Here is an 18522-nt window from a genome sequence, read left to right as displayed (position 1 = left end):
GGGGGGCTTAACTGTTGTCTTCGCAGAGGACAACATGCATAGATGACATCTATGCATGTCTGTATTAAAAAAATGATTAACCAGTGTTGGTCAATTTGTTTGTTGATCAAAAGTTTTCTCCATTTTCTGCTTATTTTAAATTTTATTTTAAATTAAATTTAAATTTTATATATTTACATGTGTGTGTGTGTGTGTTTGTGTGTATATTCATACATATATATGTGTGTGTGTATACACCCACACACACTATTGAATGACCACTGACTTTCATAAGTTCATCTACCCTTTGAGAGATTTCTTTCTTCCTGAATGGTGTCTAAAAATTACCCTCCTCAACCAAGTAGGCCAAATGGGGTTATCAGCATACTTGCCAATGACCTGACCATGCAATAGGTTGTACAGGATTTCATGGTTACCAGTAGCAAGTTTTTAGTTATCAGATCTTACACCTCACATAATGTAAATATACATACACATGCATACACCCACACATATGATTATTCTGTATATTTTAAGATTTACATGAAATATTCTATAAAAAACTGAATCCAATAAAATAATTCTATTTCTCATTCTTAAGCTCTGCTTCATTTTAAAAATGTACGTATACCTGTTCACATGTTGTGTGTCTATATGTGTGTCTCTCCATGTGTGTTAAAGTGTATCTGTGAAAGGAAATTTTCTCAAGTAAGTTTCAGTTTAAATTCTCAAAACACTAAACCATATATATATATGTGTGTGTGTGTGTGTGTGTGTGTGTGTGTATTATATGTGCATATAGATATATACAAATATAGTAGGGATCATTATCATCACCAACATTATCATCATCATCCTCAGTATCACTACACACACACACACACACAACCACCACCTGCAACTATACAGAAAAATAATATTAAATTATAGCAAGCAAAAATAAAATGCAACATATATGCAATAAATAATTGGAACTTTACCAAATTTGCACCACATGTTAAGCATGTATTGATTATATATTCCATCTTAATATGACACATGGCAGTAACCTCTCTTATTTATTATATATTTGCATAAACTTATAAAGTATGCTATGAGCTCTTAATATAATTTTATGATCATTTCATCATTTTCATTTCAGAGAATAAAGCTTAACAGAAGTTATTTCTGTCGTATCATCTTGTCACAGATAAACGTGGTAATGGAGATGAATCTATTTTGTTATTTCCTACATGGTTTGCCTTCTTCATTTTGCTTTTTGTTTTATCTCTAAGTATTTCTGTAGTTTTATAGTTTTCTGTAGAGTTTTATAGTTTGAACAAAACTATATTTTCTGATATAATACGTTGAAAAAATATCAACAATAATAATAACAATAGTAATATTATTAATAATCACAACAACAACAACAAAAGGAACTGAAATGAAAATACATAGAAAATACTTTATACATAAATATATTATATATTATATTTATTTATATATATTATGTATAAAATATATAAAAATTTAAGAAAATAATTATTATACATATTCCTTGTTGACAGGTTTTATTTTCTGATCAGTTATGTGGGCATGTATGTGTGTGTAAATACATTCATGTATATGTATATATATATTTGCACATGTGTGTATATGTATATGTATATATATATATGTATGTATATACACATACATACATACATACATACATACATACATACATATACACATACATACGTAATTTATATAAGTATTTGTAGGTATGTATATATATATATGATTATATGCATATATCTTATTTTGTTTCCTTGCTGTGTAAAAGTACATAAGCACCTTCATAGATTGATGCATTAAATCCATTATTAAATCATCTATCTTCTAATTTTGGTGCTACTTTCTCATAAACAGTAACAGTACAGCCAGCCTCATCACCAGTATGATTGTCATCATTCCTAGAATTGCTACCACCACCACCACCACCACCACCACCACCACCATCACCATCACCAAAGCCAACATCACTCTTACTCTTGTTGTTTCTATGCTAGCACAAGTTGGATTAGATTTACTTATGTAACATTCTATTATTGGATGCCCTATCTTTTGCCAAACCCCCTTTGATTTCAAGTCATTAATTTATTCCACTGCTCACACTTCCCAGCAAGCCATTGGAAAGCCAAACTTTTTATTAATGGAGGAATTAACCCAACATTTCAGCTGCTTAACCTGTGTAAATGTGAAAACAAAAAAACAAACACACTTGTTTAATTGTTTGTGTGTGTGTATATGTGTATGTGCATGTCTGTGTGTGTGTGTGTGCATATATGATGGTGGCAACCAAATTCCTCTTATGAGGCATTGGTCTACCCTAGGTTATAGTAGAAGACACATTCCATAGCAGCCGTGCAGTGGAATTCTGTTGAGAAGCCCGTTTCTCAATCACACAGCCATGGTAATAACTTTATGCAAAAATTAACTGACATTTACTTTTGATCTTGGTTGTTGCTGTTTCTGTTTTTTGTTTAGCTGCAAGTCAATCTAATCAAACTGGTCTACAAAGACATTTTAAGCATGAACCAATGATCTTTTGTGTATCAAGGGCTTCTTGAATGTGTACTATCTGTTTTGAAGTCGTACAGGAGAGATTTAGATACTATTTTGGGCAGAATAAATGATCGCATAAAAGCTCTGTTTTTGACTCTCAGATCTTGGTTATAGGTATCAAAAAGGGAGAAGTCTGTGTATAGCAGCTTTTACAAATTGCTCTCATTTCAATCAAAATAGACCACTTTGATTATAATTAAGGCTATACTTAGCAATCAACAAAGAAATTCATATATGAAAGGCACCTCACTCTCTCTTCATTATATATTTTATGTATGAAAGCACACACACTCAAACACTTCGTTTTGCTAGAATCCAAGTATAGACCAAAAGTCTTTGGAGGCTTGCAGGGAGGATTGAAGTGACTTGTTCTGTTTCTCATTAAAGAATCATCAGGAATTGTTATGGTGCCTTCTCTTCACAAAAGTTTAAAATCCTACAGCTTCAAGCAGGAAATGCTAAGAAATAAGGAGGAGCATAATGATGTCTATCTATATCTATGTATGTGCATGTATACATCTGTGTGTGTGTCTATGTATATATATATGTGTGTTTGTGTATATGTGTGTCTGTGTGTTAATTTATATATCAACAGGGCTCAATTCTATATTACTTGAAGCACCATAATAAATGTTGAATGCATTTTCATACATAAATATATGCATGCATGCAGACACACACACACACACCTATGCACACGCACTCACACACTCACACACACACACATACACACAGAGTGGCACATGTGCACATATGCAAATGCACAGACACTCACTGCTGCTGTAATTAAATGAGAGCAGAATTAGACTTCATTCTCTTTTCTGCTACCAGTTATCTATCCCACTTCCTGGAAGAACTTCCTTTACACATCCAACCTTAATTCTTGACATAATCCTTCCCCTATTCACATTTCCCATTGGTCCCCCTTCAGAAACTTTTTTATGTTATAAGTTTATCTCTTCTTCTCCCCTGAACCACCCTCTGATAACTCATTTCTATTTACTTCTGATCACCTACATCGCTGTCAATATACATCTCACATTCACCCCAACACACTTGTAAGTTTTACCCACCCAACCAGCCCCACCTGTCAGTTCCCTACCTCCCATCTTTACTCTATAAACTATATTAATATTATTCTGCTCTTCTCTCTTTCAGAACTGCCAGTCATCAATCACCTCCATTTCCCTAAGTCACTTTTATTGGCATCCACTTCCCATTATTATCATCTTCCCTCCAACTTACATTTACTCTTGCACATTATTCACAACTTCCAGCTCTAACTCACCTAACACACTCTTGCAACTTGTATGCATTCAGTCTTTCTGATCTTGTGTCCCCACTCCCCACACTCTTCTATTTACTTTTCTTGTGTGTCTTAAGAAGACACTCAGACACACTGTCACCATTAAGGCAGTGAGCTGGCAGAAACGTTAACACGCCGGTATTTCGTCTGCTGCTATGTTCTGAGTTCAAATTCCGCTGAGGTCGACTTTGCCTTTCATCCTTTGAGGTCGATAAATTAAGTACCAGTTACGCACTCAGGTCGATGTAATCGACTTAATCCCATGTTTGTCCCCTCTATGTTTAGCCCCTTGTGGGCAGTAAAGAAATAAGACGCACTGTCACCACCTTCTTTATCTCTTTGTTCAGTCCTAACACAATTATTCCCTTCCACAAATATATAATGTGAGGTGTCCTGCATCTACCCTATTGCAAAAATCCTGTTCCTGTCACTTCTTTCATAAAGCTGCCTCTTTCTCTACTATACTCTCACTTAGTTGAGGTGGGGTATCACAGTGCTGATACCACACAAAAAAAAGAAAGAAAATCATCCAGTTCACGCTGTAAAGTGGTTGACATTAATTGTATCTTGTCATAGCAACCATGCCAAAGCAGATATTGGAGCATTCTGCAGGCAACCAACTCATCACATCCTGTTGGACTGCCTAACTCATGCCAGGATGGAAGATGGTTGTTAAATAGTGGTAATGATTATGATGATGATGATGATGATAATATACAGGGTAGAAGTTAAGACCTTAGTCTTGGCACGAGTAATCTCTAGCAATAAACCAAGTGGGGACAAAAAGAGTTTACATTTGCAAAAAACTGTTAAATATAAGTAAAGGAAGAGACAAGAGAGAGCATGGATACTGCAAGACACACCACAGGTAACCTATGATGTGGCTTGTAGTAAGAGAGTTGTAACTCCAAATATTTAAAAAAATGATACAAAGTAGCAAGGACACTTAATCCCTGCCATTGACAATCCCTCACTTTACATCATTGGCTGGTTGTATTTTAATAAGCTAGTGGCATGATAAAATGCACCTGGTTCATACTTGAGCCAGGCTGGAGTTTGGAGGTGATAATAATGTCACTGATGATGATGATGTGGAGAATGACAACGACAATGGCTGTGATGATAATGATGGTGTGGAAATATGTTTGATCCTGTAATAGTTAAATGTATGTAAATCTCAATATATGTTTTCAAAGAACTGTAAAAGGAAACCTTCAACAAATATTGCTATTGTATATTACACACACATTGCCACTCAATGCATAAGCATTCATAAACATTAATTAATTCATCCATTTATATATTCTTTCCCGTGTATGCTGCCAATGTTCCTTGTTGAAGAAATATAATGGTAGAGAAATACTATGATGGAAATATTACTGAAATCATCATCATCATCATTATCATCATCATCATCGTCGTCGTCGTCGTCGTCATCGTCGTCATTATCATCATTGTCATCATCATCTTCCTCATCATCCTCAACATTATTATCAAATATTGATATAGGGATTTAACTAGGAAGACAATAGCTAATAGCAAGAATTGTGTTTTAAATGGTCATAAATTTTGGTAAACATATCTGTTCAGTGAAGCAGTGAGGTGTAAGAGATATAAATTATTGGGCAAATTCCATGGCATCTATCTCATATACCCTATGTTATAACAACTGTTTTCTTATTTAATAGTCATTTTATGTTTCTGCAAATTTAATGGAATTGCTGCTAAACCATGAGAAAGTAGATCTTAATTGAAAAAGCAAAGGCCCATAATCTTGTTTCCCTCTCACAGTTTTACTGAAGCTGGCAGCATCAAATAATATCTGTTTGTTTATGCTAGCAATTGCTATTCCCTTCATTTGAAAATGCGGAAGCTTCTATGAACAGAGATGACCTGCTAAAAATAGCAGTTACGGTCTCTTAAATCATAGCTTAAATAAACAATAACATAATCCTACACACCTCTAAAAAGAAGTGATAGTCATGGAAAGAATATCTTCGATCATAGTTTTCATGCAAGCAAGGTACACCTAGGACATGACAGCAATACAATAACAGCAACTATACTTTCTACAGCTGGGTGCCTTTCCTAACGCCAACCACTTGGAGAGTGTAGTAGGTGCTTTTTATGTGCCACTGGCATGGGAGCCAGTCAGGTGGAACTGGCATTGACCATGCTTGAATAGTGCTTTTCACATGCCACCAGCATGGGAGCCAGTCAGGTGACACTAGCATTGGCCATGCTCCTGGGGTGCTTTTTATGTGCTACCAGCACAGAAGCCAATTCGGTGGCACTGGAATTGAACATGCACACACACACACATACATTCACAGTGGGCTTCTGTATAGTTTTTCTAAGAAAAATTTGAAGTTTATTATGCTTTTATAGAAAAAAAAAACATCCTAACAACAGAGTGTAGTAACTGGTAAAACATTCATGTCAACAAAGCTTTAATGGTATATGTGTCTAGGAAACAGAACTATAGTACAATCTTTTATAGTTCTGTTTCTTATTCTCATATACGCTAACCAAAAATTCTGCCTCTAACCAAAAAATACTTCCAGCACATGCTTGGCCTGTCTTTGACAAACACTACTAGCAACATTAAATACTCCACATAACCAAAATTTTATCAAAGAAATTGTGTTTTTCAATGACACCTATTGACTTGAGAATATAATGTTAATTCTGAATCTCTGAAAACACTATATTCCAATCATATAGATAAAAACCAATCAAGGAAATGCTACATGTCTACTCAGCTGCTAGAAATAGCAGCTAAATTTTCACCCTATTGTACTCCACTATCTTAAAACTTTCTGAAATATTTAGCATTACAAAATGGTTGTGCTTTTGATTAAAGGTTTGTCAAACTGGGGTGACCTGGAGCTAAATATTGGCAGCATATTCGACTAGGGAACGTCTGCATGGTCGCCCAATCTGTGAGAAATAACAACTAAAATCACCTTCAAATCACACTTCACAATCATAAAGGAAGAGGACACATTAGATAAGTACAACTTAAATTTAAACAACTACAACATAGATGACAAATGAAAGGCATCTGTCTATCAGACAGCCTTATACTCTAAACAACTATTTCCCTGTTGAATCAATAATATTGTGCAACTATTCTGCTGTTCTAGCTTGTACTTCCCTCGATCTGCCAACAATATCTCATTCAGTTAGTTTTGTGGTTATGTTTGAAACCAATTTGAATGAAGCTTTTATTCCTTGCTGATAGAATTCTCCGTGTTTCTTTTCCTTTTTCTTGTTTCTCTACTTCAGTTCCATCTACAATGGAAATCTCATTTCATAGTGACATAAGATTTGCTTTACAGTTACATTTCTTATATCATTATTTCTTCTTCAAACTGGGCTCTCTGGTATTTTTCAAGATTGATCCTAGAGAGACAATATTTCTTCACTCTCATACATTTTTCTACACACGTGCATACACACATACACACATATACATATGTGTAAATAGGAAACAGATTTTCTTTCAACATTTTATATTTAAGACATGACTATATTCAGGTTTGATTTTTTTTTATTCAGGATTTTTCATATTTCTCTAATAATCCTTTATATTTGGTTTGTAATTATAAGTAATGTTCCTAAATATTATACTGACATTTTGAGACTTTCACAATCTCATTTTTGAAATAAATTTCAGACAACCAATTTAATATGCAAATTTCAATATAACCATAAAAGTTGTAAACTTCATGATTAAACTGTTACATCAAACACACAAGTTCAGCACTTTCTCATTGACTGACCTAGAATTTGCAACAAGAAGCCATTGTAACTCATTATAATGCAGTATACTCTAAAAAACGAATAGAAAATACTACTTGGCAGCAGTACAATTTTCTATAGAATTCTACACTAAATGAGAATAATTATAGAAGCTTTACTAATGGTAAAATACAAACCTCATTTGAAAACACAGATGCATCACACATAAAACATATCATGATGTGAAATCTATCAGAATTTGTTATTATATAATTTTGAATCTAGTATTATTGATTTTAACAATTACAGAACTATTGCCAAGATCCTTTACAACTTACTGTAGAATGCACAGACATGTCACTAGAATAGATTATTTTAAAGACAAGATTATGAAAATTTCAAACATATGGTTCTAAACATAAACAACTAGCAGCAGAAATATGAGAAATCTGTCTAAAAGAGAACAAAATCCAACATAGTCGTGTTTTTAATATAACTGGATGAAAAATTGTTCCTTATTTATAAAAATTCTGTATATGTGTACATATATATGTATATATGTACATATATGTATGTATACGTGTACATATAAGTGTGTGTATATTATGTATGCATATATATATATATATATATATATATATATATATATATATATATATATATATATATATATACATATATATATACCATTGAAGCTGAAGCCATAAAATCTATATCCTCTGCAACATGTACTGAGCACTCGTTTCTCACTCATTCAACATTAAGCAACACACACACACACACATACTCATTCATGCACACGTACACACACACTCACATACACACACACACATACACACACACACACACACACACACACACACACACACACACACATGCCTATACTGTTTTGGCTGTTGAACAGCAACTTTGCTAGAATTTCACCTTCACAGATTTACTCGTTCATATCGATTTCAGTACAAATTTCAATATAGTATTTATTTTATTCAGCTCTATTTGTTCAACTGTTTATTACACATTTTAAAACAACAAAAGTCTTAAACAAGATGGGCTTTTGGAAGCCTAATGAGGGGACTGTAAATTGTCGTAAAATTAAGAAGCTAGTCGATGTGAGTAACTGAAGAATATTTTATTTATTCTAAGATGATATCTTAATAGAGTCACATCCCATTACAACATGTTTGCAAGAATCAACATTAAAGAGCAGTTAGCACACATAAAAATATCCTCTGCTCTTAACTTGAAGAGGGTTAGGAAGAATATAAGTTGGTGCAATCCCTCAGTTGATCTATAAACTGAGTCATAAAATATTCATTCTTCATGAAATACCATTTTTCAAGCACACAGACTTTGTATTGCGCATAACGCTAGGGTTAGTTAATACTGTCTAGACAATATCTGTTCCAACATCACAAACTACAACTGAAAAAATGTCCAACTATGCAGTTCCTATTTCAACGACTGAAATCAATCCTTTACTCCAATGAGAAGGTTCTGCTTTTCTGAGGCAGTGATTTATAGCATGATTTTCACTCCATCTGAAAGTATTCCAAAGAATTACATAATACTCAGAGCCAGTGACTTCAATGGAAGGCTCATTTAACATATGTACTCCGTTAGGTTTAGAAACGAGAAAAATTATACCTTCCTGTCCTGTTTCATCTGCAAACTTGTGGATCAGGAAATGATCTGTTCAGAATTACTTGGGCTATATTCAAGGGGCAGTCCAAGACACATAACTCCTGCCTTTGTTTTCATGAAAAACTGCATATATCAAAACATCACACTGCAGCCCTTTACATAAAGACTTAAGTTTCATACTGCAGTCATCAATGAAGCATCCTATTATCCAATTTTAAGCTATCCGCCAATAGTTCAGTTTCATTGTTCCTCTTTTTCTTTTATCTTTTACTTGTTTCAGTCATTAGATTGCAGCCTAGGAGAATTTCTTAGTCACCTGAATCAACCTCAGTACTTATTTCATTAAGCCTGGTACTTACTCTGCTGGTCTCCTTTGCCAAATTGTTAAGTCACAGGGACAGAAACACACCAGCACTGGTCGTCAAGTGGTGGTGAGGGACACACACACACACATACACACACACACACACACACACACACACACACACAAACACACACACACACACACGTATGTATGTATGTATGTTAACACACAATGGGCTTCTTTCAGTTACCATCTACCAAATCCACTAACAAGGTTTTCGTTGGCCTGAGGCTATGGTAGAAGATACTTGCCCAGGGTACCGCACAGTGGGACTGAACTCGGAACCATTTGGTTGAGCAGCAAGTTTTGACACTTTTAGTGAGGGCAAGAAAAGCTATTCTCCCTATTACATTAGAGTTGTCTCCTATTCTACCAACTTTGTAAGCCCCGGGGTTTGGTTTTGTCTCTCACTGTCTTTCCCTCAATACATCAATGACTTACATGCCAATACATCTAACAACACCCAGTCTAACACAGATGGCAGAACATTTATTTGTCCTTAACATTCTCCAGTCATGCATTATCCATTTGTAGCCTAGACACCATATGCTAAACAAGTACTCATTCCATGAATACAGACCACAAAAGCATTCACCAATTTGGATATCTTGTGCTTTTTAATATCAAGAAAACACAATTATTTCTCAATTTTTCATATCAGGAAAGAAAAAATAAAGTCATCATCACTCTATACTCCTCTTAACTATGGCTAAGGACATCAAAATCACTCCAATTGTTAACTCTAACTATCACTAAGGATCTCTCCTAGTTAAAACATACCCTTAATATAGCTAATCATAGTGTTTGGTCCTTCTTTACTAGAATGTCAACACAGTAGAAATCCTTAACTGCTCACATCTTTTTTTCCAAAAGTTTTGACTTTCAAATGTTCAAGAGCAACAGTAAAGGCATCAATTTCTCTGGTCTTGGATGTCTAGCATAGATCATGGGCACTGCCCCTTCCTTCAGACCCACCAACCAAGAAAAAATAAAAATTCAGCAGCCCTCCTGTACCTATTTATCTTATAGCAATCTTTGATCACATGATATGATCTCACCAATAAGAACGAACTCCATGCATCATCCAATTACTATTAGTCTTCTTCAAAAATACTGGCTGTTTGTAATAGATAAACCAATTTGCATACTCTACATATAAAAATTAGTCTAGCCATTAGAATAAAGTTCTGGTTTCCATTTGATTAAAATTGCAATTACCGTAAAGTTCTCACTGTGGGTAGAAAGTTGAGAAGATACTAGTCATCTAATGAGTGGTCAACAAACTGAAACAGGGCTATAGTCTTTATTGTTACATTCATAAAGATAATGCAGTGCAGTTGCATCTGGCTGGAGTTTCATAGCAAATGCCTTTAAAACTGCACACTACTGTATTATGCATAAATATTAGTTTTAAATGCATGTTGGTCGTCCCATAAATAATGCAGTTTTTTTCAGTTGCATGAACTAAAAGTCGGTGGGGTACGGGATAAGCTACCTGTATCAACTTGCTATTATAGCAGGTAGTAATTTTCTCTTAGTGCAAATTTTGAAGAGTGCAGTTCGATTTTAAGTTATTTTTTCAAAGATATAATAGAAGTAACAAAGGAGTATATTTTTGAGTTCAATAAAAGCAACAATGCAATGGAAAGTGTGAGGAATATTAACTCAGTATATGGGGATTGGATAATAAGTGTAAACCAGTGTCAACGGTGGTTCTAGAAATTCCAAGCCAGAAACTACAACCTAGAAGACATGCCACATCCTGGAAGATCCGAAGAGTTCGACGAGTACGTCCTGTAAACCCTGGTGAAACAAAATCCCATCATAACTGTTGAGGAACTAGCAGAGAAACTTGGATTTGGTCATTCAATCATTCATTGACACTGCCGGAAAAGTCAGCAAATTGGGTCAATAGGTTCCTCACAAACTTTCTGAGTCTAATTGCATGCGGAAAGTGAATGTATGCTCTTCGTCACTGTCAGTCAATGAGTTCCTCACAAACTTTTTGTGCCTAATCGAGCATAAAGAGTGAATGCATGCTCTTCTTCGCTGTCACGTCCCATGAATGAACCTGTTTTGGACCAAATAATGACTGGTGGCAAGAAATGAGTTCTCTATAAAAAAAATCAAGTGCTAAAGACAGTGGGTAGGGAAAAGAGAAACATCCCAGGCAAAAGAAGGTCTTCACCCACATAAGATGTTGTTAACTGTTTGGTGAGATATGAAAGATTTAGTCCACTTTGAACTTTTAAACCCAAACCAAACGATGACAAAGGAGATCTACTGTGAGCAGCTTGAGTGGCTTAAGTCAGCACTAGAAGAAAAACAACCATCTGCGGTTTAAGATGAAAGATGTTCTTCCATCAGGATAATGCTCGGCCACATACAGCGAGGACGACATTCCAAAGGTTGGAGCAATCTGAATGGAAAATGATGACTCACCCACCATATTCCCCAAACATTGCCCAATCTGATTACCATTTGTTCCACAGTCTTCAAAATCATTTGAACAGAAAAAATACGAATTCTGTAGACTAGGTCAAAACAGTACTGGAAGAGTATTTTTTATCTCAGACAAGTGAATTTTGGAAGAGGGGCCTTACAAGTCTACCAGATAGATGGAAGATCATTGTAGAAAATGAAGGAGAGTATATTTTAGATTAAAAGGAACTTTGTTTTTATTAATTTTGAAAAATAAAAGTATAAAAAAAAACACATTATTTATGGGATGACCCCAAAAATATCTTTTATCTTTTATTTGTTTCAGTCATTAGACTGTGGCCATTACTGTTACTTATTCTATTGGTTTCTTATGCCAAACTGCTTAGTTACTGGGATGCAAACACATAAAAACTAGTTGTTAAGTCCCATGCTAGCTTGAGCATATATATATGTGAAGTTCAGAGTTTCTGTGTATTAAATCCACTGACAAGGCTTTGGTCAGCTGAAGGCTATAGTAGAAAACAATTACCCATGTGTTTGGGAAGCAAGCTTCTTTCCACACAGCCAGACTTGGGTATACACCAGGTAGTGCGCTGACTAATGCACATTGACTGTCTGCAGCTACCTGATGTCATCAACAGTATAGATATAGATTCCAAACTATGAAACCCTGTATGCAACTAGCTACAGGCAAATAATAAAATACATTATAATCGAACCAACCAGACCTGAGTTTATTGCACGAGGTACCTTCTGAAAAGTTACCTGATGGGACACATTTGTACCGAATGATGCACCATAACCAGTTGTCCAGAATCTCACCCATGAGAGACCGACGTATGATGGGTCAAAATGATTGTTTTGATTAATAAAGAATCTCATGAATTCCATTTTCTCTTTCTCTCATTTGTTCATATATATATATATATATATATATATATATATATATATATATATTTATAAAGGCTCATGGCTTAGAAGTCATGGTGTTCAGCTCATAATCATAAGTTTATGAGTTCAACACTTTATTTCACATCACTCCAGTTTACTCTGCTGGCGAAAATGAGTTGTAGGTGCTTTGTCACATTCAGTGTGTCACACAGAATCTCCCTGAGAACAATGTTAGAGAAAGGCATGTCTGTAAAGTGCTCTGCTACTTGCATGTTAATTTCACAAGCAAGGTGTTCCATTGAACAGATGAAGTAGAACACCTGTTGTCATAAGTGACAGAGAACCAGGCCGTATATAACATGCTCAAGCTAGCATGGAAAGCAGACACAAAATGATGATGATGTGTATGTTTCGATTTTAAGCATTCATGAAGTATATATGAGTAGTATATTATGTCTACCGATATCTGTCACATTTCCGATTATATGTATAATCTGTTTATCTAATTCACAGAATAGTGAACAAAAAGTTAATCAAACTAACACAAAGATGTCATCATTGATACGTATGTAGCTTTACAATTACATGCTTTAAGTTTCCTAATTAATATATTTATTAATTATATTTCCTTATTAAAAGTTTACAATAATTAATTAAGAGTGAAATATCTGATATATATATATATATATATATATATATTCAAACAGTAAAAAGTGATAAAAATTACAATCAGATATTTCATTAATATAATGCATCCTATATGTGAATGGAATTATAACCAGTGAAGAGTTGATTGTGCAAATATAATGTTACCATTTACAAGAGTATTGGGCTCAATATATAATGACAGTAGACCAAAATATTTTCCAGTATGAATAAAACAGGTAGAATGAATCCCTAAAATAAAATTAACCAAAGATATCAGCATAGCTGTATCTATGAAGGCAGTGGAAAAAAATTGTTAAGTTGTTGCTGGAGCTACCTTTCCATTCAAATATTTTCTACACCTGAATTATTGTAAAGAAAACAGAGTATATAACTACAGTGAGTGTGTTGACTCCATAATGCCAAAATTATTGATATACAAATGCTCAAAGCAACAATCACTATATAATATTATTGCATGCATAAGGCGGCAAACTAGCAGAAATGTTAGCACATCAGGCAAAATACTTAATCATATTTCATCTGTCTTTACATTCTGAGTTCAAATTCCACTGAGATCGACTTTGCCTTTCATTCTTTTGGGGTTGATAAATTAAGTACCAGTTGCATACTGGGGTCGATCTAATCAACTGGCCCCTTCCCCACAAATTTCGAGCCTTGTGCCGAGAGTAGAAAAAAATATTATTGCATGCATACAATAATGTTAAAATGTTGACATTTTCTTCCAGTAAGATTGTAGTAATTGGAGCTATAGAACATCACAAATGTTTACTACAAGATTTTGGTATTTAGTACTTCTATGTTACAAGTGTTTGTGAGCACTTCTTATTACTAAAATCATCGGGTCTTTAAAGGTTTCACAGTTCCAATAAACTTAAGCTAATCTAAAATGATATAAAATATGCAGATATTCAATACTGGTCTAAAGAGAAAAAATACTGTTTATTCTTTACACTTTGGAGACAGCTACTAATGTTTCTGGATGAGATATGAAAAATCTATCCCAGATGGGTGAAATTCTAATAGCTTTTAAATCTGAAACTACTTGCTGATAATATTTCTAAAGTCCATAGGGAAAAGTTGATTAAACATTAGGACCAGAACAGAAATTTTAGATAAGTTGCTTATCAATAAATTACTGATTCATTCTTTATCCCACCGTAGATGCACACTGACAGGCTCTTATGCTCTTATAATGCACCAAGCTCCCCAAGGATGGGGAATATTTTCAGTGTTGGTGGTGAGACACAAATAAATAAATTGTTTAAAATCACACTAAATTCCATTTGGATCTCTATAGACAAATAACAGTACATGTATTGTTGGAGGAGCCAGCTTTTTGTTCGTTCTGGTGTAAAAATAGGTGGTATGACAGACTAATCTTATTCAGTTCTGAACTCTCTGAAGAAATGAAGCATTTAACATTCTAAGTATAAAATAACATCTTCCATAGGCACAAAATTAGATCAGAAGTGGAAAGGTCAACAAGAAATAAAATAAACCCTTGCTATTTTACTGTTTTGTTTATTTTATTAACACATGAAAGAAATAAGGAATGAAGTGTATGTAAGAAAACAGATTTCACTGCCTAAAACCAGAGTTTATAAGTATGAAACTAAACACATCAATGCATGTAGTTTTATTTTATTAACCACAGGTAAGGGACAAAATGAAGTCTATAAAAGGAATATATGAATTATAATTTACTAGAATGAGATAAAACACTCAATGTATTTAGCCTGGTACTTTACTGCCTCTCATACCAACAGTGGTAGACATAACATCTGAAAACTGAAGCTTGAATCAAGTGTCAAGGAAGTAATAGGTTGGAGTTATACATAAGTACATATCCTCAAAGCTAGAGAACAACAACAATGTTGACAAGAACAATAACCTTTCTGGGATCTGAGATAGATACCTTACATCTCACTAAGAAAACTGGGCCTTTGTTATGCACGTACAGAAGTTAGCTGCTAAATATCTGGTCAGCAAAAGTTATAAATGTACTTCAAACTTCCCTATTGAGATAGAAAATGTTGATTGTACCATATTGATATAGAAGATATTATCCACACCATAGGGAGCTTTCTGAAAATGTCCACATGCAACTACCTTCTCACGAAATATGGCATAATGTATTCATTTTTCTCTTTATTGTTCAATAGGTGTTGTCAAGTGAAATGAAAGAAATGACTACACTCATTTTGCATTTTTTTTATACCATGTACTATATGTTTTCATTGCCCTTTCAGTTTGGTTTTCATTTCTTTCATTTCACTTGACAACACCTATTGAACAATAAAGAGAAAAATGAATACATTATGCCATATTTCATGAGAAGGTAGTTGCATGTGGACATTTTCAGAAAGCTCCCTATGGTGTAGATAATATCTTCTATATCAATATGGTACAATCAACATTTTCTATCTCAATAGGGAAGTTTGAGGTACATTTATAACTTTTGCTGACCAGATATTTAGCAGCTAACTTCTGTACGTGCATAACAAAGGCCCAGTTTTCTTAGTGAGATGTAAGGTATCTATCTCAGATCCCAGAAAGGTTATTGTTCTTGTCAACATTGTTGTTGTTCTCTAGCTTTGAGGATATGTACTCATGTATAACTCCAACCTATTACTTCCTTGACACTTGACTCAAGCTTCAGTTTTCAGATGTTATGTCTACCACTGTTGGTATGAGAGGCAGTAAAGTACCAGACTAAATACATTGAGTGTTTTATCTCATTCTAGCAAATTCTAATTCATATATTGCTTTTATAGACTTCATTTTGTCCCTTACCTGGGGACTATTACTTCAAAATAATAACAATTTCAACTCATTATGACAAAATTACTTCTGAACAGAGATGCCAGGAGCTAGAAGAAAAATGTTTCTAGAGATTACTACCGTAAACAGGAAGTATTGTTGTTCAAACAAATTAAAACTAAACATTTGCTTTTTACAAGTATTAGTTCTATATGCTTATAATTCAGTTGAAAGAGCTCACTGATTTCAAGGATTTTGTGAATGCTTATTATCTGTTTCATAGATTTACAGTTAACACACTGTTCCATATTTTTTTTGTCTCAATCAAAATATCTAAATATACTTTTGTATCTTTTGTTGTTCCCTCATCTTTAAAGCATTGAGGGCTGATATTTATTCCCACTAAAGCGTGGATTAATATTTACATTTTTCTCATAAGTCTTGTAATCACTGCTCTATATTTGACATTAACCTCCCTCACTATATCCATAACAAAAATGTCCAATGCCCATGAGTGCCTGTCCGTGTATTGTTGAATTCCTGATAACCATTGTACTCTTACCATCACTATGTAGTAGCAGTTATAAAACTATTTGTTGTTATTTTATCAAACAAATCATTTGAATAGAACTGACCAATGGTGGCCCACTGTAAATATTCCCACCTGGAAGCCATATTTAAATTCTTCCTATCCTGATTCCACGCATCTGAAGATGTAAATGCACACTTGCACCCCTGAAACTTGAGTAATTTGGAGCTGAATCATCTCGTTATTAAATATATAAACATATACAGATCTTTCTGTCTGTCTATCTGTCTCTCCTTCTGTGTGTGTGTGTGTGTGTGTGTGTGTGTGTGTGTGTGTGTATGTGTGTGTGTGTGTGTGCGTGCGGGTGCGTATATTAAACACACACACCCATATATATAGATAGATATGTCATTGTTTGTGTAGACTTCCACATTTGTATAAGTTTATATACAGCATGAATATTTTATTACACCAGCTTACTTTCTTTGTCATCCACTCTGTTGTATATTTTGTTTATTCAGTTCATAGAAAGCAGCTCAGAGTTAATCAAATATAGCACAAAGATGTCTGTAAAGATACACATGTAATGTAGCTTTACAATGCCATCAGATATCATGAGCAACAATAGGATTTCAATATATTTATTTATCTCTCTTTTCGCTACTAGTCACAGAACTTTCCTTCCACGGGGGAAATTAAAGCACCTGTTACAGATAACTTAACTCAATAAAGTCTCCTGTTGCTGTAATATGACTTTCTACTGATAATTATAAGTTAATTAAAAATTTCTTGTCAAAAAAAAATAGACAATAAAAAATTAAATGTGCTAACTATTTGTGAAGGTGTTGAAGGAATTAAATCATTTATGAAATTTTGCCACTAATAAACCTAAGGATTCTCAAAGAACTGAAGAAGTTTTGAAAAAAAGGTAATTAAATTCTATCGAAATTACATTAACATGCCAAGAATTTTTGTATAACTGAATGATCCTTTAAAGGTGAAAATAATTATGTGACAGTTTTAAAATGAGTGTCATAGCAGGCTGCATTGAATAATGACTATTTTTTGCTTTAATGGTGTGAATAAAAATTTATGGAACTACAAGGGATTTGCCAGGAATTTGTCTCTCCGATATCTCACAGATAAACTTAATTTACCAAGTTGATAAGATGTCACCTTATAGAATAAAGAGTGGTATGGTTTATGTCTCTAACTGTTGCTATCAATTGTCTGCTAAGTAACTTAACTCTTGCATGACCAGTCACTTTACTTGTTATAAGTTGAAGCTACACGAAAGCTCTCTTTATATGTGTAAGCACTGAAAGTACTATATAACTGATAAGGTTTTCTTTAGGTCTCACACTGAATTTTATGTATGTGTATATCTAGAAGAGGCATTGTCCTGGAGTTCATATGGCAAATCTACCTCCAATGAATGATAAGATCATGTAAACATATGAAGGATTATAATATGATGCATTGATTCTAATAAGCATTTAAACACAGAAGGCAAAGCAAAATGGAAGAAATAATAAAAAATGTAAACATACAGTGAATTTCAAGAGTTCAAATGATTAATAGTAAAGTCATTTTTTGCTAAATTTCACCCTG

This window comes from Octopus bimaculoides, chromosome 18 (assembly GCF_001194135.2).
Source record: "Octopus bimaculoides isolate UCB-OBI-ISO-001 chromosome 18, ASM119413v2, whole genome shotgun sequence".
Lineage (NCBI taxonomy): Eukaryota > Metazoa > Mollusca > Cephalopoda > Octopoda > Octopodidae > Octopus > Octopus bimaculoides.
The sequence above is the reverse complement of the archived record's forward strand: the minus strand, read 5'-3'. Positions refer to the sequence as shown.